The sequence below is a fragment of the Pelophylax lessonae genome (genome assembly GCF_965119305.1).
Source record: "Pelophylax lessonae genome assembly, chromosome: 3".
NCBI classification, from domain to species: Eukaryota; Metazoa; Chordata; class Amphibia; order Anura; family Ranidae; genus Pelophylax; species Pelophylax lessonae.
Window position 1 is genome coordinate 590,871,186 of NC_138770.1, and position 24,651 is coordinate 590,895,836.

Below are 24,651 nucleotides of genomic sequence, written 5' to 3' on the forward strand. Positions count from 1 at the left end.
ATAGTGTATGAATAGCACACATAATATGCCAATACAATCTTTGTAAGGTTTTTTTAGACTCAGAGAAGACAATGTTTCAGAACGTGTGGGGATTTTTTTTTTTGGTATAGCAAATTTAAAAGCAAATTTAAATTTTAAAAAATTCACTGGAATCCTAAGTAACTGACAACATACAATTATAAGAGCAAGTAAAATAACTGCGGGTAACATACACATATGAAGTAAACAGTAGAGTTTAGACAAATTAAAACGAAGGATCATTTAAACGACCAAGAACAAGCTTTACTATTTTTAGAGAAGACACACTAAAATGGTTGGTCAATCATTTTAGTATGCCTATGTAGTAATTCCTATAAAACAGTAAAACTGCTTTTTGTAGTTTAAATGATCCTGCATCTACAAAATGTGTCTAATCTCCACTATACCTTTAACTCTAAAGAAGAGGGCCCATTTGAACCTATAAAAATGTGATGGTTTGTTCTTTTAAAGTTTTATGAATAAACTCTTAATGGTCATCTAATATTTGGGCTGGCACTCCTGCTTATTTCTGAACCTCTATATTTTATTGCAGTGTATGTCCTTGCTGGGGAGATTCAATCTCTCGGTTTGTCCTGGAGACCACTGTAACCAGGACAGAAAGTAGTGGGCAATTCAAAATGTTATAGTTAAAATCATAAAAGGTAGAGATGAAAAATCTATTAATGGGGACGACTATTTGAGTGACTGTCTAGAAAGACTGTCCCTGCTTTGAAGATATTTCCTTCATTAGTGTCTGCAGGACAGAAAAAAAAGAAAAACAGAATCTGTTTTAGCATAATGCCCTGTACGGAAGGACTAGCAGTAGAGATCTAATCAACACCGTAACCAAAGTTCCAGTGCTGACACTGTAGCAATCACACTTGACAAAAGTCCAGACTGACCAGAGGTGCTGCTGCTTGGAAAACGCTGATACCAGCCTGAAAGTTTGCAAAAAGAAGGAAAAGTAGCGCTATCCAAAGGTTAGTATAATAGATGCTATAAGGACAGCCCATTGGAAAAGTCATGTTTATTGAAAAGAACATGTATGAAGTAAAAATTGTGTATATATCAATCAATAAAAATCATTACAATCCAGTATCCATCCGGGCTGTGTCCGCTGATGGTGAAAGGTAAGACCTGCAGAGCCACTGGGTGAGGAGTCCAAATACGAGGATAGGATGAAGGAAGCCCGAACCAAGCTGGGCATCCAGATGGTAGAGCCTGGGAGCAACACCAGACCAGCCCGTGCTCAGTACTAAGCGCTTCCAACGATGCAGGGCCGAGCGGAACAGAATGGCCTAAAACCGGAGATGACAAAAGCGGAAGTGAAACCAGCTTGAAACGCATGAAGAAAACATGTCATCACGGCAACCTGTTCCTTCATGCGTTTGAAGCTGGTTCCGTACTGAGCACCAGCTGGTCCGGTGTTGCTCTCAGGCTCTACCATCTGGATGCCCAGCTCGGCTGAGGCTTCCTTCATCCTATCCTGGGGATTGGACTCCTCACCCAGTGGCTCTGCAGGTCATCACCTCTCACCATCAGCAGACACAGCCCGGATGGATACCGGTTTGGAATGATTTTTGATTGATATATACACAATTTTTACTTCATACATGTTCTTTTCAATAAACATGACTTTTTCCCATGGGCTGTCCTTACAGCATCTATTATACTAAACTTTGGATAGCACTGCTTTTCCTTCTTTTTGTAGAGATCTATTGTCTTATCAGAGTTGATGTCTTATCAGAATGTTTCTGCTGCTTTTTTGTCCAATTCATAGGCTGCAGATAGAGAGGTGTCGCCATTACATTTCTTAACAGTTAAGGCCCCTTTGACATTCGTACGACCTAAAAATCATGCGATTTTGCCGCAACTTCAAGCAATACTTGTGTAATCTTGAGGTCTATGGACCTCAAGTCACAACAAAGTCACTGTTTGCTTGGAATTAAGCATTACAAACTGTTCCATACATTATGGGGGAAAAAAATAAAAATAAACAAAACCTGAGAAAATCAGAGTATTGGGTTAAATATGTATTAATATTTTTTACTTAAAGGAATATTCCAAAAAACATACATAGCCCAATGTCCATGGCATAGAGACGCACTTTGATGATGGTTTCATACATACACCGGAATAGTGAAAGCAGGATTACGAGCATAACTGCAAGAGAAAGTAATTACCAAACTTTTTTCCTTACTCAGGAAAAAGGAAGCCAGACAATTTGATTGTGATGTATGATCTAGTAATGTAGTTTAATGAAGAACTGTTTTCTCTGCCCTATTTTACCTCCTCCGGCAAGATTTTTTTTCCTCAACTGATACAGCAGCAAGCTTTATATTAGAATATAATTTAAATAAAGTGCCAAACATATTTTATGTAAACAGTATGCTTCAAATTATGAAGCCATAATATAGATTAAATAATGTATAGGTCCAAAACCTTCCAAAAGCTTTCTCTTTTTTATTTTACAAAGTTGTAAACTGATATTTTGCTGAATAGGCTTCCACAATATCGATCATTTATCTATCTATAAATCAATCTATCGATCATTGATCTATCTATAAGTCAATCTATCGATCATTGATCTATCTATAAGTCAATCTATCGATCATTGATCTATCTATAAGTCTGTCTGTCTGCCTGCCTGTCTGTCTGTCTGTCTATCTATCTATCCCTAATTAAACAATGCTGTCAACATTATTAGATATGAAATGTGTTAGATAAAATATAATCCACAACATAAACTGTCCCTAATAATCAATACCATTTTTGTCTGCTGTGTAGTAAGTTACTTTTCCATGAGACTAATTTAGATGCAGATCAATACCATAGCTTAATATTCTACTGTACATAGATCTTCTTTTCTTACTCTAAGTGCCTCATTTACTCTCCTGTCAATTAGTAAACAAAGTTTTTCTACATAAATCATCATTTAGTTATTTATTTCTAAATGTATGGTTTAATTACTTACACTGCAGTGGTAAAGAATTGCTGTTGCAGTAATCATACAGATAGTCTAATGTTAGCGCATCACACTATATGCTCCAATGATACAGTAGTAATGCAAACAAGATATGGGACTTCCTGGCCTGGGTGCTGTATATTACACCTAGCAAATTTATAATATAGACTATTGCAAAATACATTCTGTACTTTACAGTTATTTATTTATGCTCAAGCTTAGTCTTTAGATAAGAACACTAAAAGGGCTATTAAAATGCCACACACACCTACACAGGTTGAACTGGATGGACTATTGTCTTTATTCAAACTCACCTACTATGGTAACTATGTAGCTTAGACATATACGTAAATAGAAATACCTTAAGAGAGAGAAGATACATGATAGCGGTATACAAATACCTCAATGGTGATCCCAGCATAGGAAGAAAACAATATAATCTAAGGGAGTGTAAGAGGACACGTGGCCACACAATGAGATTGGAGGAGAAGCGGTTTAACCTTAGGCATTGTTGGGAGTTTTTCACAGTCAGGGCGATGAGAATGTGCAGCTCTCTTCTACAAGTGGTGGTGTCTGCAGGGAGTTTTGATAGTTTCAACAGGCTCTTGGACGTGCATCTTAGTGAACACAACATACAGGGATATGGGAAATGATTATCCACATTGACACACACACACACACACACCTACACAGGTTGAACTTGATGGACTAGCGTCTTTATTCAAAAATGTAAATTTTATGTGAGCGCTAGATGTAAAAGTGAGTGCTAGATGTAAATATTGTTGGTAGCAGCTAGCACAAAAAAAGGTGAATATACAACATCCTAATAGCAGTGTAAATTAAATAGTGCGGCGCTAGTGATAATAAAAGGTACAAATATCTCCAGTGCAGACTAAATGAATAAAAAACAAATAATAATGAAAAAACGAATAGTAAAATCCATGGAGAAGTGATCAGAATATATGAATGTGAAGAAATATATTATTGGACATTAACTACTTTTTGGATAACAGCTAATGAATTATATACAGTCACCCTTGGTTTATAATTGTTTGGCTCTGAAGATTCTCATAATATTTAATATATATTAAAAGGGTTTTTAGAACTATACATTTTATATTTTTTAAATGTATATATACAGTATATATATATATATTTTTTTTTTATTTCATTTTTTAATTGTTTGGGTTTTATTTACTGAGAATTTATCAGATTACATTTTTATATATATTATGGTTTTATGGAATTATTTGATGTATGGTACAATTGATATTCTTAGTGTATTATGTTTTTGTTAAACTGTCTGTTTACTAACCACATACTGGGGTTTTGTTCGCCTAAGGAATTTGCATGCTCCGTATGTATATTTGGCTTTTTATGATTACCAAATTATCGTTATACATAGATGTAAAATAATACATCTATGCATTACCTTCTGGGTTTAATTTTAGCCCATTGCTTAGGAGTGGTGAAGGCCGCTATTATAACTTGCGAGCAATTGGCAGTAATATTGTAAAAGCATACCCTTTGTAATTGCATATATTTGCGACTTTTCATGATATAATATCAATGTTTGCCGCTAACTAAGGGCAAAACCAATCCCTTTACTGAATGAACAACCTCACTTCCGGTCTCCGATAATATGGTGGTTTTGTTACTTCCGAATGGTGGTTTCACAACCTCCGGTTAGGAATTTTAGCAATTTCCGGGTCTGTGGTTATATAAACGACATACAAGCAAGACGTCAGTGATAGGCAGATCCCTATGACAAAGTGTTTGAGTACGAAACGCATCGGGAAGGGGCCTACACGCTGCCGTCTTAACCGCTGAATCCTCATGATAGGAGCGGCGGTCTTTCATGTGAGTTTTTCTGGTCAAAATATTTTTACTTGTACATGTACTCTGATTTGAAATAAATACTACACTATATTAAGATTATTGTGGCTCCCGGTGGTGAGCTTTTTTATGCATTACGCCCCATATGATTGGTGGTTGTAGGACCGGTATCACAGGCCATGTCTACAACACTATGATTGACACCAATACAGGGCTTGTTTTATTCCAGCTTCTGGTTAGTGCATCTGAATGGTGAAGGGAGAGCACAATGAAGATACCTTTATAACACAAGAGGTGTTTCACAATTTTTATTTCATGGCTGTTTCCTGATAGGTTTGGTGAGTGGACTGGCACCCTCTGTGTCACACGGGAGGAACTGTTTTAATTTGTGGGAGACCTGCCAATGGATTTATGATTGCTACACATATTGGGACTTTTTTTGGATTTTATTATATTTCTTCACATTCTTATATTCTGATAATTTCACATGGTTTTTACTATTTGTTTTTTCATTATTATTTGTTTTTTATTAATTTAGTTTGCATTTACGACTTTTGTACATATTATAATCAATAGTGCTGCACTTCTATTTCATTTTCATAGCGTCTTTTTTCAACCTTATCAACTGTGAAACTATAAAATGTAGCTTTGGTTTTTTATATCAGGTAGGCATGTGTTACAATCATGAAGATTGCCCAGAGTCACCCCAGGGATCATAACTTTACACTAGTAACAACAAAATACAATTACGTATGTCACATCATACAATAGTCCCCTTCAAGGGTGAGAGCAATCCAGTTCTGCAATATAGGATAACCACAATAATTGCCACAAACACCCCCCCCTCCCACCCCGGAGATTATGAACTGTTAATTTATGATAGCGAGATATTTACTACATTATTTACTACATTACATAGTGTGACAACCTCAGTCAGGAATGAAGATATGAGTCAATCCTTAGGAAGTTTCACAGGGTATTCTGCTTCTTCGAGGGAATATTTGAGCTTTAAATAGTTGTACTGTAGATATGTATGCTTAGCGTCTGCTGAGTGAGGTCTAGGGTAGCCAATGACTAAACCGGTCCCTGCACTGGAAAGCCAACTGGGCAGCATGGGAGAGGTATCCTAGCCAAAGTTGGAGAACCAAAAAAATAAAGTACACTCCGTATGGTGGCTCTCTTCCCAACTAACGGATCTAACTGAGTGTGATAGTTCCCCAAGAGCCCTGGAGTGGCTCTTTTTGGGCAATATTTGTGGTTATAACACATATCTACCTGATGTAAAACAACCAAAGCTACTTTTAGGCCAGGTTTACATATGTGCAGCTGTGAGTTCATGCCTGGGGTCCGATGCGTGTCTGTTTCTGGTTCAGGTCCGATTCAGGCCTGAATTTTGCCTGAATTCGCAACTGAACCAGACCCAAACACCCACAGGAGCCTTTTGCAGTCTGCTCCACGGCTGCCCCAGACCTGTGTGAACCAGCTCCATTGAGAGGGAGACCCGCATCCAATTCACACATATGTGAACTCAGCCGTAAGGTTTTTCTACTCATATGTCTATGTTAATGTGCATTTGATAAGCCTTTTAAAGTTTTTATTAAAATACCAATACTTGAGCATAAATTAATAACTGTGAAGTACAGACTATATCCTTCAGTATTTATAATTATAAATTTGCTAGTTGTAATATACAGCATCCAGAAAGCCCCATTTACCATTTATTGTTTGCCTTTCTATCTATTAAATAGAACATTAGTTCATCTATTATAATTTTCAGATATAATATTTTCAGATAGTACCTTTCCCGGAAAAAAAAAACAAAAACAGAAAAATGGTCACACTAAATTTGAAGGAAAAGTCAAAATTTTAGCCATGGTTTCTGCGACTTTCTCAAGAAATGTCAGCTGTAAAATTATTAAACTGAGCCGCACGTAACTATTATTAGCCAAACAGAAGTGTATAGTGCATGTTGGGAAATTTTTCCAGTCCATTTATTCTACTCAGTAGGATGGTGAGCTGGTCTGTTGTTCTTGAAAACACTGTTCACATTCTAAATTGGTAGCAGTAGTCACCAAAAGTTTAACACAGATATACAACAATAATAATCTATTTAACTCTTTCCTTTCCAAAATCCCTAGATTTACATTACCACACAAATGCAGAGAACACAAATCTACTATATGTTCTATTTAGACATCTAGGGGCATGCAGCACTTCATTCTCCTAGCCGTCAGACTGTGCTGTCACTGACCTCTTCTAGTCTCTAGCAATGATCAGGAACAAATCCGCAAGGTTTACAATCATATGATCAGCTATAAGGTGGTCATCAAATGCGTTTACCTTTATGGAGACAGTGACAGCTTCAGTCATCACATCACAGGGTTTAAATAATATAAATATATTTATTCTGGATTCAGGTAATAAAATGCAATGTACTGTGCAAATTGGAAATCTCACACAGAAATATATATATATATATATATATATATATATATATATATATATATATATTTTTAAAGAGACATTACAATGTTTTAAAAATTAAAATGTTTTCAAAACATTTTTTCCTTTTTCCTGTTTGTCCATAAAACTAAGTCCCCGTTCACATGCAGGCGACGCTACTTCCAGGGGCGACCTCCGAAGTCGCGGTGCGAGCAGCGCGCCGCGACCTCGGAGCGGCCGCCACGGACTTCATAACATTGAAGTCTATGGCGGTCGCCTCCTGGTCGCCCAAAAGAAGCTCCGGACCCTTTTTCTAAGTCGGAGCGACTTGTGTCGCTCCTATTAGAACGGGTCCGCAGCTTCCCTATGGAAGGCGACCTGCGGCGACCTGTGAGGCGACCAGGTCGCCTCACAGGTCACCTAAGTGTGAACGGGGGCTTAATCTGAGAAGGGTATTTGTTAAAACATTGTACTTGACAATATCTACATATGTCCAAGAAACAATGTAAAAAATTTTTATTCTAGACCAAATTAGGCCCCTTTCACACTTATGCGACCTATAAGTCGTGCGACTTAAAAGTCGTGTGATTTTGCCGTGATTTTGACTAGACTTGAAGCAATGCCTATGTCTATGGACCTCAAAACGCATCAAAGTCACACCAAAGTAGTGCAAGGATTACTTTGAAGTTGTTGCAACTTGAAGTTGCACAGATGTGAACGGTACTCATTGGAAATTATGGGGTATGACTTGTCATGCGACTTTGCAATCCCAAGTGGCAGGAAAAGATGCACAAGTGTGAAAGGAGCCTCACTCTGAGTTATTGTAAAGTTAACCCCTTGGAGCCTAAGCCTTTTTCTGACATATGTTGCTTAGTTATATGTTGAAGTTAAAATCAGTAATTTTTGCTGGAAAATTACTTAGAACCTCCAAACATTATGTATATTTTTTAGCAGAGACCCTAGAGAATAAAATCGCAATCATTGCCATATTATATGTCACACGGTATTTATGCAGCGGTCTTTCAAATGCAATTTTTTGGGAAGAAATACACTTTCATGAATTAACAAAACAGAACAGTAAATTTAGCCTAATTTTTGCTTTAAAACATGCTTTGAACTTGCGCACACTTGTGGAATGGAGACAAACTACAGTATTTAAAAATCTCCAAAGGCGACGCTTTAAAATTTTTTAGCGGTTACCTGTTTAGCATTACAGAGAAGGTATTGTGCTAGAATTGTTGCTCTCACTCTAACGATCATGGTGATACCTCACATGTGTGGTTTGAAGACAGTTTACATATGCGGCAGTGACTTGCTTATGCGTTCGCTTCTGCACGCCAGCACGAAGGGACGGACACTAATGACAATTGAGCAACTGCTTAGCCGCATCGGTTATCATTACAAGAAAGCTGACCGCTGGCTCTAAACAACAGTACTGGGGTGATGCCTCTAGCTACAAGAATCACCCCAGTACAACCCCCTGAAGCCGAAGCCGCATATTTGTGTTCCATCGGCGTGAAGGGGTTAACCTAATGTATAATAATACTGCAAAATTTGCTCTAGGTATATACTGTAAGCATCAATAACCCCTTGTTACTGAACTGGTAAGTAGACATATGTATGTTCATACTTTATGAAAGTGTGCTTGTCCTCTCAGTGAGAATTGGGACCTTTGATTCTCCCTTTGGGACAGAAAGAATTGTTGTTTACAGTAACAGTGCTGTTGAAACACTCTTTAGATAAAAGTGTTACAAACTGGAGCAATTAAGTCCCCATTCACACTAGCGAGACTTGTCAAGCGACTTGGTCGCCTGACAAGTTGCGATGGGTCGTCTGCCATTGATTAGCACAGGACCCGTTCTAATAGGAGTGACACAAGTCGCTCCGACTTAGAAAAAGGGTCCTGTACTACTTTTGGGCGACCTGGAGGCGACTTGCATTGACTTCAATGATATGAAGTCCGTGCATGTCGCACCGAAGTCGCGGTGCACAGCAGTCGCCCCGGCAAGTCGTGTCGCCCCTGTGTGAATGGGCTCTTAAGCTAACTTTTTTTTTAAACGTAATTTTATTATAGAGTACAAAGTTGAACAGTAGATCGTCAAGTGATTATGCAGCTAAAGAACAGGATAATGTATCAACAAAGGGTGTACATATAGTAGGTCATTAGAGTGCGTTTAGATGTATCTAGTTTGCACTTAGTAGATATAAACATTTAGCAGTTAGTATGCAGTGAACAGTTAGAAAGTTATCAAAAGGTTGGTAGGTTGCGTATGGACAGGATGTTAGGCTTTCAGGGATCTGGTGATGCTGTCATAAGAGAGGTATATATTTAGGGTGTTTGAGCCAAAGGTCCCAGTGTTTTTGGAAGGCAGGAATTTGTAGGTGGCCTTCGGCGTACATATATTCCATTAAACAATGGTTATTCAAAATAGCTATTTATTCTGAGCTGGGGGGGAAATGGGATGCTTTCCAGTTTCTTACAATGGCTAGGCGGGTGGCTATGAATATGTGGGGGATGACTGTCTGTAAAAACTGGGGCCAGGTATCCATCTCCATACCTAAAAGTACCATTTGAGTTGAGAGGGGTAAATGAGTTGTTAAGATGGAAAAAAAGTAACTTGGAGAGTAAAGCAAATTTTTGACAAACATTCTTTCGAATCTGCACATCAACTTTCAAAAATGTTGTTTTTATGTGTATTTAAAGTAAATACATATTCAGATATTTTTAAACCTTTGACACCATCACGGGGTATTGATAAGAGCCAGTGCCAGGAAAAGCCATGGGAGTGATATAATTAGTATTAATATAATACTAGTATTAGTGTTAATATAAATGCAACATGTTGTGTATTTAACCATAGTCATTAAAAATTCATAATAATATTGATGATAATAAAGGTTCAATTCATTGTGCAAAATGATAATAAAAGTTCAATTCATAGTGCAAAGTAAAAAACAGTTCCTTGTAATTGAGGTTGGAAGATAAGTGATCCATGAAGCCAAGCAAAGATGGGGGAACTTCCTTTTCTCCACCATAAAGGGCACACACCAACATCTTGATAAGATGTACTCTTACCAGATCACCTTCATCTTGTGGGGACATGAATACATTGGAAGGTATGAGAACCAAGCACAGCACTATTTGAGAAAGAGAGGATGGATAAAGAACTGCATGTTTATTGCTGCATCAAATTAATACCTGAATTGCTGGGGGATGCGTTATGAACTGCATGTACACGTTATTTACTTCAGTAAAAGAAGTTCTGGCTAAATAAAATTGCCTGGTCTGATTTATGTGAATAAAGAGTGTGCTTCTACTGTGTATTGGTGAACTGGGAAATGAAGTGTACAATTACAAGTTAACCCTTTGGGTTATGAAGTGAGATGTAAAAGGAAGGAAGACGAAACAGTTTGGGAGAGGGAGCAGTGTTGGACGGTGACAAAGGTTCTGTTGGTAGGGTGGCTTGGTATTTTGTGCACCCTACCAAGTGATTGGTTACCGTTTTTAGGGCCTGCTGTGGAAAGGAACCCTTCTAGAGACCGGGAAATAGGTGTGTGTAGGCCTTTCAAAGTAAGTGTGGTGGCTTCACTTTTTGCCCTTATATTGAACATGACAAAGTGTACAGCATGAGAACAGCTGGTGGAGAGGCTCAATGCTGCATCTCTCAAAATTTCTCTGTAGTCAATGCCAGAACAGGTGTCAATGGCAGGTGTAGGTTTTGAGAAGTAATTTGGCCTCCGGCCATGAGGTGGTGCTAACCCATATGTGAAACAATACAAATCAAGCAGCATGCAGTTCCAACATGTTAACAAGCTGTGGGTTTAAGATAAGCAAACATTTTTTGGAAACTGGGAAGCGAAAGCTGCTGTAAATTTCACCAGCATCTTTTGTCAAATTCTCCCACTGCATGCAGCACTCACATCAGTTCTGTCTGCAGTAGGGCCACAGTAAGACCCGGTTCACACTTCTGCGTGTGCCGGGTTCGCATGTCATGTCGGAGCGCACTGCTCCGACATGACATGCGATCAGCTGTGCGGTGCGAGTTTAGCCATACAGTTTGTATGGCTAAATTCGCACCGCACCCGCAGCAAAGACGCACAGGAGGCATTTTTGCTGCCGCATCAGGATCGGATCGCACAGCGGTTCACACTTGTGCGATCCGATCCTGTGCGAACTGCACGATCGCACTGCGATATGCGATCAAACTGGGGGTGTCGTTAAGATTACATTGACACCCCCAGCGGATCGCATATGGCAGTGTGAACTGCCGGGGGTGCGTGTGCGATGCGGGAACAGGCTGCGAATTCGCAGCCTTCCCGCATCGCAATAGTGTGAACCGAGCCTAAGACAGTAAGGTGACCGGTCACACCCTGCAAAAAGACAGCAGGGAGAGGTAACTAATAAGGACAATGTGAATTGGTTACTGGAAACATATTGTATAACAAATATTTTATGCCTGTAGATCAGCTTTAAATTGACCATACAAGCGGCTGAAATATTTGCACTAAATGACACAAAGCAACTCGCAGAAAATGTTAAAATATCCTATTAAATATCAGCCCACACACAGACCAGTGACTTTAGGCACAGACCATGCAGGGCTAAAATGGCACTTTAAGTAGCAGTTATTGTAATGATGGCAATCTTGCTGTGTGACTTTGCAAACACATTAAGCCTTATTCATCAACATGTGCCTACATTTCAGAATTAAATTATTGTAATGTGAGATCAAGATAAAATGAACTGTGGTGTTTATAATTTCAGATTAGGGGCCAACAAACAGTCCCCTGATTTAGGCATAATTACATTAAAGTGTAGCTCAGTTAACCATATTATTCCAGTATGTGGTGAAAATACACATTCACCCTCTGTTTTTAAACTGAAATGATTATCTTAGCATATAAAAAGCTTTTCAACCCCATATTAAGCATCTACTGGTTCGATGGTAAAAGGGTTGTTAAAGGTTTGCTTATTTTAAATCAAACTGTATAGTTACATGGTTGGTAAAGTTGAATAAAGACTATAGTCCATCCAGTTCAACCTGTGCTGGTGTGTGTTCGTGTAGATAATCATTTCCCATATCCCTGTATATTGGGTTCACTAAGATGCACGTCCAAGAGTCTTTTGAAACTATCAATACTTCCTATTGACACCACTGACTGTGGAAGAGAGTTCCACATCCATAACTGCCCTGACAGTGAAAAAACCCCTACGCAACCGAAGGATAAACAGTTTCTCTTCCAATCTCATTGTGTGGCCCTTTGTCCTCTTACACTCCCGGAGACTGAATAGTTTCCTAATTACACAAGGATTACCATTGAGATATTTGTATATTGATATCATATCTCCTCCCAAGCGTCTCTTCTCCAGGCAGAAAAAATTTAGTGTTTGTAGTCCTTCGTATTTAAAGTCCTCCAGTCCCCTTGTTAATTTTGTTAAAGTTGGCCTTCTCTGAACTCTCTCCAGCTCCATTATATCCTTTCTGAGGATTGGTGACCAGAACTGGACAGAATGCTCCAGATGTGGCTGAACCTGATTTTTATAAAGTGGTAGAATTATCGTTTTATCTCAGAGTAAATCCCTTTTTTAATGCATGCTAATATTCTGCTGGCTTTGCTTGCCACAGCTTGACAATGCATGCTATTGCTCAGTCTGTGATCTACTAGGACCCCAAGATCCTTCTCGATCCTGGAATCCCCCAGAGCTTCTCCCCCTAGAAAGTAACCTGCGTTTAAAATTTTAAGCCCCAAATGCATTACTTTACATTTTTTAATGTTAAACCTCATTTCCCATCTAGTTGCCCACTCCATTAATTAATTGAGGTCCTCTTGTAAAGTTTCCACATCCTGCTGTGATGTTGTTGTTGCCCTACTCATTTTTGTGTCGTCAGCAAAATCCGAAATTGAGCTATTTATCCCATCCTCTATATCATTTATAAATCAATTAAACAGAATTGGTCCCAGGACAGAGCCTTGGGGTACCCCACTTACCACCCTAGACCATTCTGAGCACACGTTATTTAACACCACCCTTTGGACACACCCCTGTAGCCATTTTTTTTATCTAAGAGCATACCCTATGGTCCATGCCTACAGAACTCAGTTTGTAGATTAAGTGTTTGTAGGGCATTATATCAAAAAACTGTATCAAGCCACCTTTTAATTGTCTTATCAAACAAAATAAGGTAATTACATCCTACATAACTGCTAGAATGGATTTCTAATCCTCAAAAAGGGGTACTTCTTAAAAGTGGCTGTAAAGGTAAAAGTGTTTTACTTTCAAGCATTCTCTGCAATAAGGTAAATAAAAACCTTCAGTGTGCAGCTCCTCCCTAACCCTCCCTTATACTTACCTGAACCTAAACTCCATCCAGCGCTGTGCCCGACAGCAGCATCTCTCATTGCTCTCTCTCTTCTCACTAGCTCTTGCTGCTCTCAATTACAGTCAGTAGGCAGAGAGCGGAAAGCGGAGCTGAGGCATGTTGTGTGTGTTGAGCAAGCGGATTGCTATGGGGCACTCAGCAAGGGGGAGGAGCCAGGAAGAGACCCCAGAAGAGGAGGATCAGGGCTGCGCTCTGAAAATCCATTGCACAGAGCAGGTAAGTATGACATGTTTGTGGGGGTCATATGTTCAAGGTGAGAGGGCACCTAAGAGGAGCTGGTGGAGGTCATTCATCAACACGTGCAAGTCACTTTTGTCTCAAAAGATTTTGAAGGTTTGGACTTATCACAGTACATTTCACAAATTTTGGATCACATTTAAGTGTTGTAATTGATTGTATATTAGTTCACTGTTCACTTATCAATTTTATTTATACAATATAGCACATACTGTATTTGCATATAATTTCAAAGTTAGGATTCTACTACAAAGTTTGTTACAATCTCTGCATTGTACTGTACACATTGATCACCAAGAGGAATTTTTTTTTTTTTTCCAACAAAAGTGGAGTTATTCTTTAAAGCCCAACTACACAGAAATAAAAAAAGCATCCTTGCAATGCAGACCCACTATATGCTCATTATAGCTGGCGGATTTCAGAACAAGCTGTATTATTTACCCTATGCCCCACTCTGGCTGGCTCAAAGTAATCTCCTCTTTCCTGCAAAGCTCTAGTTTGTGGGTGGAACCTCAGCGTCCTCATGTACAATACAGGGATACTAACCCTGCACTGTGTGTTTAGAAGGCTGGAGTGTAACCAGAGTTAGTCACAGCTTTCGGAGTATCAGCTGCAGCACTGGAGATAGCCTTCTGGAGTGAAGAATAAGGTATTTTTTCCTTAACAACTTCAAAACAGGGCACTTTCACCCCCTTCCTGCCCTGGCCAATTTTCAGCTTTCAGCACTGTTGCACTTTAAGTGACAATTGCGCGGTCATGCAACACTGTACCCATATGAAACTTTTATTTTTCATCCAGCGCTTCACAGGTTGCCATTGAAGTCCTCTTCCACTCCTCCATGATGACATCAAGGAGCTGGTGGATGTTAGAGACCTTGCATTCCTCCACCTTCCATTTGATGCTCAATAGGGTTTAGGTCTGGAGACATGCTTGGCCAGTCCATCACCTTTACCCTCAGCTTCTTTAGCAAGGCAGTGGTTATCTTGGAGGTGTGTTTGGGGTCGTTATCATGTTGGAATACTGCCCTGCGACCCAGTCTCTGAAGGCAGGGGATCATGCTCTGCTTCAGTATGTCACAGTACATGTTGTCATTCATGGTTCCCCCAATGAACTCAAGCTCCCCAGTGCCAGCAGCACTTATGCAGCCCCAGACCATGACACTTCCACCACCCTGCTTGAATGTAGGCAAGACACACTTGTCTTTGTACTCCTCACGTGGTTGCCACCACACACGCTTGACATCATCTGAACCAAATAAGTTTATCTTGGTCTCCTCAGACCACAGGACATGGTTCCAGTAATCCATGTCCTTAGTCTGCTTGACTTCAGCAAACTGTTTGCGGGCTTTCTTGTGCATCATCTTTAGAAAAGGCTTCCTTCTTTGATGACAGCCATGCAGACCAATTTGATGCAGTGTGCGGCTTATGGTCTGAGCACTGACAGGCTGTCCCCCCATCACTTCAACCTCTGCAGCAATGCTGGCAGCACTCATACATCTATTTCCCAAAGACAACTTCTGGATATGACGCTGTGCACGATCACTCAACATCTTTGGTCAACCATGGCAAGGCCAGTTCTGAGTGGAACCTGTCCTGTTAAACCACTGGTCTTGGCAACCGTGCTGCAGCTCAGTTTCAGGGTCTTGGCAATCTTCTAATAGCCTAGGCCATCTTTTTGTAGAGCAACAATTCTTTTTTTCTGATCCTCAGAGAGTTATTTGCCCTGTGGTGCCTTGTTGAACTTCCAGTGACCAGTATGTGAGAGCGAGAGCGATGACACCAAATTGAACACACTTGCCCCCCATTCACACCTGAGACCTTGTAACACTAACGAGTCACATGACACCGGGGAGGGAAAATGGCTAATTGGGCCCAATTTTGAGATTTTAACTTAGGGGTGTACTCACTTTTGTTGCCAGCGGTTTAGACATGAATGGCTGTGTGTTGAGGGAGTATGCAAGGTGGGAGGGAGTATTGTGGGAGGGAGTATTGCAAGGATGAGCTTTAATTATAAAAACGGAGCTATGAAGCAAGGATGAAATGACTGCTAACCTATCTGAACTGTGGAATAATACTATACAAAGCATAACTGTTGTCAATGAAACCTATAATGATGCACAGAATGGCTAAAAAGGGCCTTTGAAACCTTTAAAAGACTATCTAAAAATATTCTCTTTTATCAAGCATTTATACAGAAGAGTCTATGCAAGAGCTATATAACTTTGCAGCCCTTAATCAATATAGACACATTTCATTTCTAGAGGCTAAGATGCTGATAGATGTCAAGGTATGCAAACTGCATGAAACTATGCCCTGCCACTCTACCACTTCAAGGCACCCTAAGACATCTCATAGATTACTAAGGTCCCGCTCGCAGCAATTGCAGTTGTCACTAAGATCCTGCTCCCAGAAATCCTCACTGAGAAGTCAGCTCATAATAGCCCATGCTGAAGCAGAAGTAGCAATGGTGGAAGGGTATTGCATTGAGAGGAAAGCAAATCTTAAAGTGGAAGCTGCAAGAAATAAAAAAGCAGGTATGTAGGCTTAGACCCAAGAAAAAACTGCAAGGATTCAAGCAGAGGCTGAAGCAAAAGCAGAGGTTGTACAGGCTGAGGCAGAAGCACAGTTAGAATTCCTTTAAACAATAAGGAAAGAAGCAGCCACCCTAGCAAAGCTAAACATTTTGGAACAAGCTATAAGGGAAGAAGCAGTTCAACACTCTATTTTGACCATATCTGATGACCTTGCAGGACTTTGCAATTCATCCTAAGATAGCACAGTGGCAGAGATATCACACAGAATGCTTCTTAACCACTTGCCGACCAGTCATGTTGACTGTATTGTGGCAAAGTGGCTCGTTATCGTCTGGCGACGTAGACCTACGTCACCAGACATTCCCCTCTCTCGGCGGCGCGTGTGCGGCGCCGCAGGCTCGCTCCCGCTGTATTCAGTCACAGCGGGAGCCGGACCAGGGGAGGAGCAGCAGTGATCACCGCTGCTCTTCCCCAATCGTCGTGGGATCTAGTGTGGAAATCCGCCCGCTTGTGTAAACAAAGCGGGCAGATCTCCTAAGTGACAGGCAGGGTCAGATTGCAGGGTTCAGCATAGCTGAACATGCGATCTGTCCCTGTGTCACTCAGTCACCTCCCCCCACACACGTTAGTAAGCACCAGGCATACATTAACTCCTCCCTCTCCAATATAAATTAACCCCTTCCCTGCCAGTGTCATTTTTACAGTAACAGTGCATATGTATAGCACTGATTCCTGTAGTAATGTCACTGGTACCCCCAAAAGTGTCAAAAATGTCAGTCAAGGGTCTGATCTGTCCGCCGCAATGTCGCAGTCCCGCAAAGAAAATCGCAGATCACCACCATTACTCGTTAAAAAAAAAACACCAAAAATAACAGAAATCTTTCCCTTAATTAGTAAATGCAATAACTTTTGCGCAAACCAATCAAAATACGCTTATTGCGATTTTTTACCAAAAATATGTAGCAGAAAACAAATTGGCCTAAAATGATATAGGGGATTTATAGGGGAATTTCCTATAAAAAAATGTGAAAAATATTGTTGTTTTTTCAAAATTGACGCTATTTTTTGTTTATAGCGCAAAAAGTAAAAATCGCACAGGTGATCAAATACCACCAAAAGAAAGCTCTATTTGTGGGGAAAAAAAGGACATAAACTTAATTTGGGTACAGTGTTGCACGACTGCGCAATTGTCCGTTAAAGTAACACAGTGCCGAATCGCAAAATATGGCCTGGTCAGGAATGGGGTAAAACCTTCCTGTCATAAAGCGGTTAAAAATACGCTAATTGAGAATTTTTTTGTCAAAGACATGTAGCTAAATACATTTTGGCCTAAATATATGACAAAAATTGAATATATTGGATATTTTTTAACTGTCAAAGTAGAAAAATATTGTTATTTATTCAAAATTGTTTTTTAATTAATATCGCAAAAAATGAAAATCACACAGGTGATCAAATACCACCAAAAGAGAGCTCGGCTTGTGGGAAAAAAAGAACGTAAATTTCGTTTGGGTACTGCGTTGCATGACCGCGCAATTGACAGTTAAAGTCGCACAGTGCCAAATCGCAAAAAGTGGCCTGAACGTAAGACAGCAAAATCCTCCGGTGGTAAAGTGGTTAAGCAGCACATTGCAGTGATCAACCATATAGGTCAGTCAAATACCTTGGGACACTACTGTGCCTCCAAAGTTGTGGACACCTTATGTAGGGAAATATAAGCTACCACAGACCCTGCTGTGCTCAAATCACCAGATTGTCTCAAAATTTCCCAGGACTTATATACGCTTTCTGAGACTCATACTACGAGACCCTCTGACTGGACTAAACCTATAAGCAATTATGTTTTCTCCTTCAACACCTCATCCTCCTGCTACCACCACTTACAACAATAGCGAATCAATACCTTTGGTGACAAGGCCAGAGAGAACTCACAACAGACATTGCAAGGTACATGGCTCACAAAGAATTTAACACTAGCCTCATGAAGTTTGATGACCGCTCAAAGAATTACAGGAGCTGGAGGTTTAAGTTCAGGATAGTAGTTAAGGACCTCCGCAGTGCACCCTACCTATGTAGGAGCATGATCTGCTAATCAGATGGTTAGGACTGCAATCGTGGGACTGTGTCAAAATATCTAAAACTGTTCATAAACAAAACAAAAGCCTTAATCTTGGATGGGAGAGATTAGAGTAGTTTAAAGCAGTCCTGCAGTCATTGCTAATATAAAAAAAGATTGCAAGACTTTCTTAAATTATCCAAGAGAAACAACCAGAAGTTTCAGGAGCTGAATGATCTTCTTGAACTATTGCAAATAACCCCTAATTTACCATACCTCAGCTACTTAAACATTGTACAAGAGAAGTGGGCATCAGCGGTCTTCAGTTATAAATGGGAACATCAAGTATTTTTTCCACCCTTTTCCTTCTTCTCAGAGTTTATTAGAGATAAAAACAAGGTCAAGAATGATCTAAACCTCTGTTGTTTACAAAAATGTTCTTAACCTCACAACTCCAAGGCATGAGAACCCTACACCTAACTACAACTTCAAGGCATGAGAACCCTACACCTAACCACAACTCCAAGGCATGAGAACCCTACACCTAACCACAACTCCAAGGCATGAGAACCCTACACCTAACCACAACTCCAAGGCATGAGAACCCTACACCTAACTACAACTCCAAGGCATGAGAACCCTACACCTAACCACAACTCCAAGGCATGAGAACCCTACACCTAACTACAACTCCAAGGCATGAGAACCCTACAACTAACCACAACTCCAAGGCATGAGAACCCTACACCTAACCACAACTCCAAGGCATGAGAACCCTACACCTAACTACAACTCCAAGGCATGAGAACCCTACACCTAACCACAACTCCAAGGCATGAGAACCCTACACCTAACTACAACTCAAAGGCATGAGAACCCTACACCTAACTACAACTCAAAGGCATGAGAACCCTACACCTAACCACAACTCCAAGGCATGAGAACCCTACACCTAACCACAACTCCAAGGCATGAGAACCCTACACCTAACCACAACTCCAAGGCATGAGAACCCTACACCTAACCACAACTCCAAGGCATGAGAACCCTACACCTAACCACAACTCCAAGGCATGAGAACCCTACACCTAACCACAACTCCAAGGCATGAGAACCCTACACCTAACCACAACTCCAAGGCATGAGAACCCTACACCTAACCACAACTCCAAGGCATGAGAACCCTTCACCTAACAAGAAGGACTTTAGAGATGCTCTCTCTGTCAAAAAAAAAAAGAAAAATTGCTCCTGCTACGGCCAATACCACTGATGTCAAATCATGGCCTGTTCCATTGCAGGTTGACCTGAGGCCTGTGTTGCTGTTATGGGACCGCTCTCCTCTTTGCGGGTGCCATGGTCCTGAATTAGTGAATGAGGCCTGTGGCACTACTGGGTGAAATCAATACTGTTTTGGCATGATTGTAACTCTCCTCTTTGTGGTTGCCATGGGTCTGATTCTGTGAATGAGGCCTGTGGCATTGCTGGGTTAAATCAATACTGTCAGGCAGACACGATTCCTTCTTGGCTGTGATGACAACTTCAACTCCCTTGTATGGTTGCCATTGGCCTGAGTCTTTGAGTGAGGCCTGTGACACTGCTGGCAGACATGAATCCTTTTTGGCTGTGATGAGAACTTCAACTCCCATAGCATTCCCACCTGACGCCACACCAACCTCCTATTCCACCTCCTCCTCCAAGTTGCCAATTGATATTGGTTAATTTTTATTTATTTTAAGTCATTTCCCTATCCACATTTGTTTGCAGGGGATTTACCTACATTGTGATGCCTTTTGCAGCCCTCTAGCCCTTTCCAGAGCTATTTTACAGTCTTTTTAGTGCCCAAAAGTTCGGGTCCCCATTGACTTCAATGGGGTTCAATGGGGTTCGGGTTCGGGGTTGAGTTCAAAACCCAAACCAGAACATTTTCGTGAAGTTCGGTCGAACTTCTCGAACCCGAACATCCAGGTGTCCGCTCAACTCTAGTAACCAGTAAAAATACCAGATTCTGTCTTTATGTTAGCTTTCTGTAATTTCCTATGTAACAAGAAAAGGAGTCCAATAGGGAAAGGGTGAGTGAAGTAAATGATCTACTTCATAGGTGTACTCTGGGCTGGATTTACATGTCTAAAGGCACAAAAATGTCTGGCACCTCAAGCCTCCCCAAAAACCACAGGCTATGTCCCCATTATGCTAAAGAATATTGCAGGCATACCGATACTATGGTAAAAAGACATTGTGTATATTGCTCTGAGGGTTGGTGAGCCTAAGCCTACTTGCAGTACACACTGCACACACATGCCACATGCACTGCACCCAGAAAATACTTCTTAAAGTGATTGTAAAGCTTTAATATTTTTTAACAAACATGTTATACTTACCTGCTCTGTGCAGGGGTTTTGCACAGAGCAGCCTGGATCCTCGCGGGTGCTCCTGGCTCCTCCCTCCTGTCGGATGCCCCCACAGCAAGCAGATTGCTATGGGGGCACCTGAGTTGAGCTTCTGCTCTATGTGTCCATTCGCACACAAAGCCATGGCTTGGCCCCACCCCCTCCATTTCATGATTGGCTCACTGACTGTGATTGGCTGCTGTCAATAGCCAATCAGGAGGCAAGGCTCTAATTGACATTGCTGGATCGAGAGGGGGCTCAGGTAAGTATTAGGGGGCCTGCTGCACATATAAGCTTTTTTACCTTCATGCATAGAATGCATGAAGGTAAAAAAAAAACCTTGTGCCTTTACAACCACTTTAGTTATTGTGTTATGTGAAAAAGTCTTAAAAGCACACAAGACCCTCAGGACAACAAGTTGTTCCATTGCAAGTGCATTTCAGCACACAGCAATTATGATTAGAAAAGTAATGTACAGCACAGCTTGGCCACAGCCCGTGTTTTGGCGATTTTACGTGCGATTTTAGCTGCGGCCCCATATACTTTCTATTCAGTTGTGTGTTTTTTTTACGTGCTTCCTGAAAGTACATCAAAAATCCAGCATTTTGCCTTTTTGGTGTGCTTTCAGGAACTGCAGAAAAAATGTACAACATAATAGAAAAACTCTTGAACCCCAGCTAAAACCAGGGTAAAGCGCATGAAAATTGCCTATACACCTGCATTGTTGCAAAACTGAAATGTGAAACCAGCCTTACAGAATGCAGTGGCTCATACACACAAAATAACAAATAAGGATTGATTTACTAAGGGCAAATAGGCTGGTAAATTTGCAAGGTAATTTGCACTTTGAAAGAGAATTTTCCCCAGGGCTTAGTGAAGGTGTTAACATTTTACTATGCACAAAATATATAATCACATGCAACAAAAATAAAATAAAAAAACACATTTTTGCTTGCAGATGATTAGATGATAGAAGTCAGTAGAGATGCACCTCATTTAATATGTTCAAGGGAAAATTCCTCTGCAACTTCCCTTGCAAAGTGAACAGTCCATTTGCCATTTGTAATTCAACCCCTATAGAATGCAACAGTCAGAAAGGATGAATTTTTTTTTTCAGGCATTTATATATATTTACAGTATGTACAGTACAACATCGTGTTTAGAGTGTATTGGTCAGGGATATATAAAGTACAAACTGAGGTCAAGATTTTGTAACAAACATCAGGACATATAGAATGCTGGGACCAGGAGTGTGTGACATAATGTGCATGGAGTGCAGTAGTCAACCCACCAAGGACAATACATCTATAGGGTAATAACAGGATAAAAATGTTACTTATGCAATGATGTACTACTGCCCCCACCTATGAAGATTACCACCACCCATCATCCATATGCTGCCTTCCTGATTTCCACCTAGCATTGGACAAAAGGCCAGCTATAGTTAGTCCCACTGTGCAGATTACAGCATCTGACTTATGTGGGACATTATGGGATCATCTTGGGATCTATGGGACCTCAGGATTTTAGTGAAGCCACAGGACAATCCAAGGCAGTTGTGAGGTTTGGTGGTGGCATAGGCAGCAGAAGCACCATTACTAGGACAGCTACACCGAGGTAAATGCCTAGTATTCCTAGGCCTAAATCCAGCCCTGAGTATACTGCCGCTCATTTATTGTCCAATAAGCATACCAAGAGTGGAGCAGTGACCAAGATCTAGGTTATCATTTGTTCTGTACTGTATAGCAACGATATGGAAACGGTGACTAAATTTAAAGTGGAGTTCCACCCTTAAAAGTCATTTTTCCCCATCTGCTTGCTCTCTGTTACCTGAAAAATAAATGGATAATCATGCTTTTTTTTTTTTTTCTTTACTTACCTTGTTTTAGAAGAAAATATACTCACCTTACTTCCTCTTCCTCTCTCTTCGGCCGTGGCCCGCGCCGTCACTTCCTGCTCGCATGGATTCCTGGGAGCTGAGCGTCATCGCTCCCAGGAATCAATGCGCCTGCACCGGCCCCACTCGTCAGTTCCGTTGCAGGCACGTCATTCCCTGCTAAAGCATGCCCAGAAGCTGTGCAGGAATGACGTGCCTGCACTGGACATGACAAGCGGGGCCGGTGCAGGCCATTCTGGGACAAAGAGGACACAGAAGAGGGCGCGCTGGCTTCAGCTGCCCACACCTGAGATGGCAGCGCTGGAGAAGACATTTTCAAGGTAAGTATTTCTTCTAAAAGGTAAGTGCGACCTGGGACCATTGTGGAATGCACTAGCCCTGACTGTCCCAGGGGTATTTTTATTAAAAAAAAAATTTTGGAGGGTGGAACTCTGCTTTAACCTGTTGCCGACCGCCCGCCGCAGTTAAAAGGCGGCAGGCAGCCGCTCCCAGGCGAATCGCCGTAGCTGTACGTTGCTCGCTCTTGGAAGTCTTGGGGGCGAGCGTGCTGCCGGCAGCATGCTCCCGCCCCCACTCGGCAGCGGGGAAGCCAATGCAGCGGGCAGGTGACTCCGATTGCCACCTGACACGCGCGATCGTTGTTAACACAGCTGACCATTCTTCTCCCTGGAATGATCATAGAGCCCATGTGATCCTTCTATATAGGATCACATATCTCTATGGTCATTTCAGAAGCCACGCCCCCACCACAGTTAGGATCACTCCCCTAGGCTCACATTTAACCCCTTGATCACCCACAATGTTAACCCCCTTCCCTGCCAGTGTCACTATTATAGTAACAGTGCATATTTTTAGCACTGATTACTGTAGTAATGTCACTGGTACCCCCAAAAGTGTCAAAAATGTCAGTTAGGGGTCCGATCTGTCCCCTGCAATGTCGCAGTACCGCAAGAAAAAAATCGCAGATTGCCGCCATTACTAGTAAAAAAAAAAAAAAACAATAAAAATTACATAAAAAAAAAAGACATAAATCTTTCCTGTAGTTAGTAGACGCGATAACTTTTGCGCAAATCAATCAAAATACACTTATTGTAATTTTTTTTACCAAAAATATGTAGCAGAAAACAAATTGGCCTAAAATGTTAAAAAATTTTGATTTTAAAATTTTTTATTTTTTGGGAATGTTATATAGCAGAATGTGAAAAATAGTGTTTTTTTCAAAATTGTCGCTCTTTTTTTGTTTAAAGCGCAAAAAATAAAAATTGCACAGGTGATCAAATACCACCAAAGAAAGCTCTGTTTGTGGGAAAAAAACGACGCCAATTTCGTTTAGATACAGCGTCGCATGACCGCGCAATTGTCTGTTAAAGTCAAGCAGTGCCGAATCGCAAAATACCCCCTGGTCGTTTAGCAGGAAAATCCTCCGGGGCTTAAGTGGTTAAAAGATCTGTGTGCCTTGACAGAATAGGGTTCACTTATTTGAGATATGCAATCAATGATGGAATAATTAAATATTTAAAAAAGTTATCTAAATATATATAGCCAATTCCCCTCCCCCATCCCCATCCTCCCTAAAAAAGTATATCTAAACTAAGTGTTAATGTAATTAAGTTCTCATTTCAAAACTCCTTTACTGATTAAGACATCTCATTAATTTATGATGCAAAATAAAGTCAATCTTTGCTCATTTTCAGCTGCATATTCAAGTAGGTAAGTGATAAAGTCCATCACCAACGGCAAATTAACTGAACATCCTTTACAGACAGCTGGTGTATAATTCATGAACAGGGAGCTACACCTGAGAATTGTAGTGATGATTAGCAGACGTTAAATACTAGCTCACTATTCCGCAGTCATGTAATATATTCTAAATTAAACGTGATTAATTTGGGCAAAT

General features: G+C 40.7%; 1 protein-coding gene across 1 annotated transcript in view; it reads right to left on the bottom strand.

Moving 5' to 3' along the window:
* MACROD2 (mono-ADP ribosylhydrolase 2) overlaps nt 1-24,651 on the bottom strand; it is a gene marked incomplete at its 3' end in the record, with an annotated part of 3,247,744 nt that overhangs the window by 362,233 nt on the left and 2,860,860 nt on the right.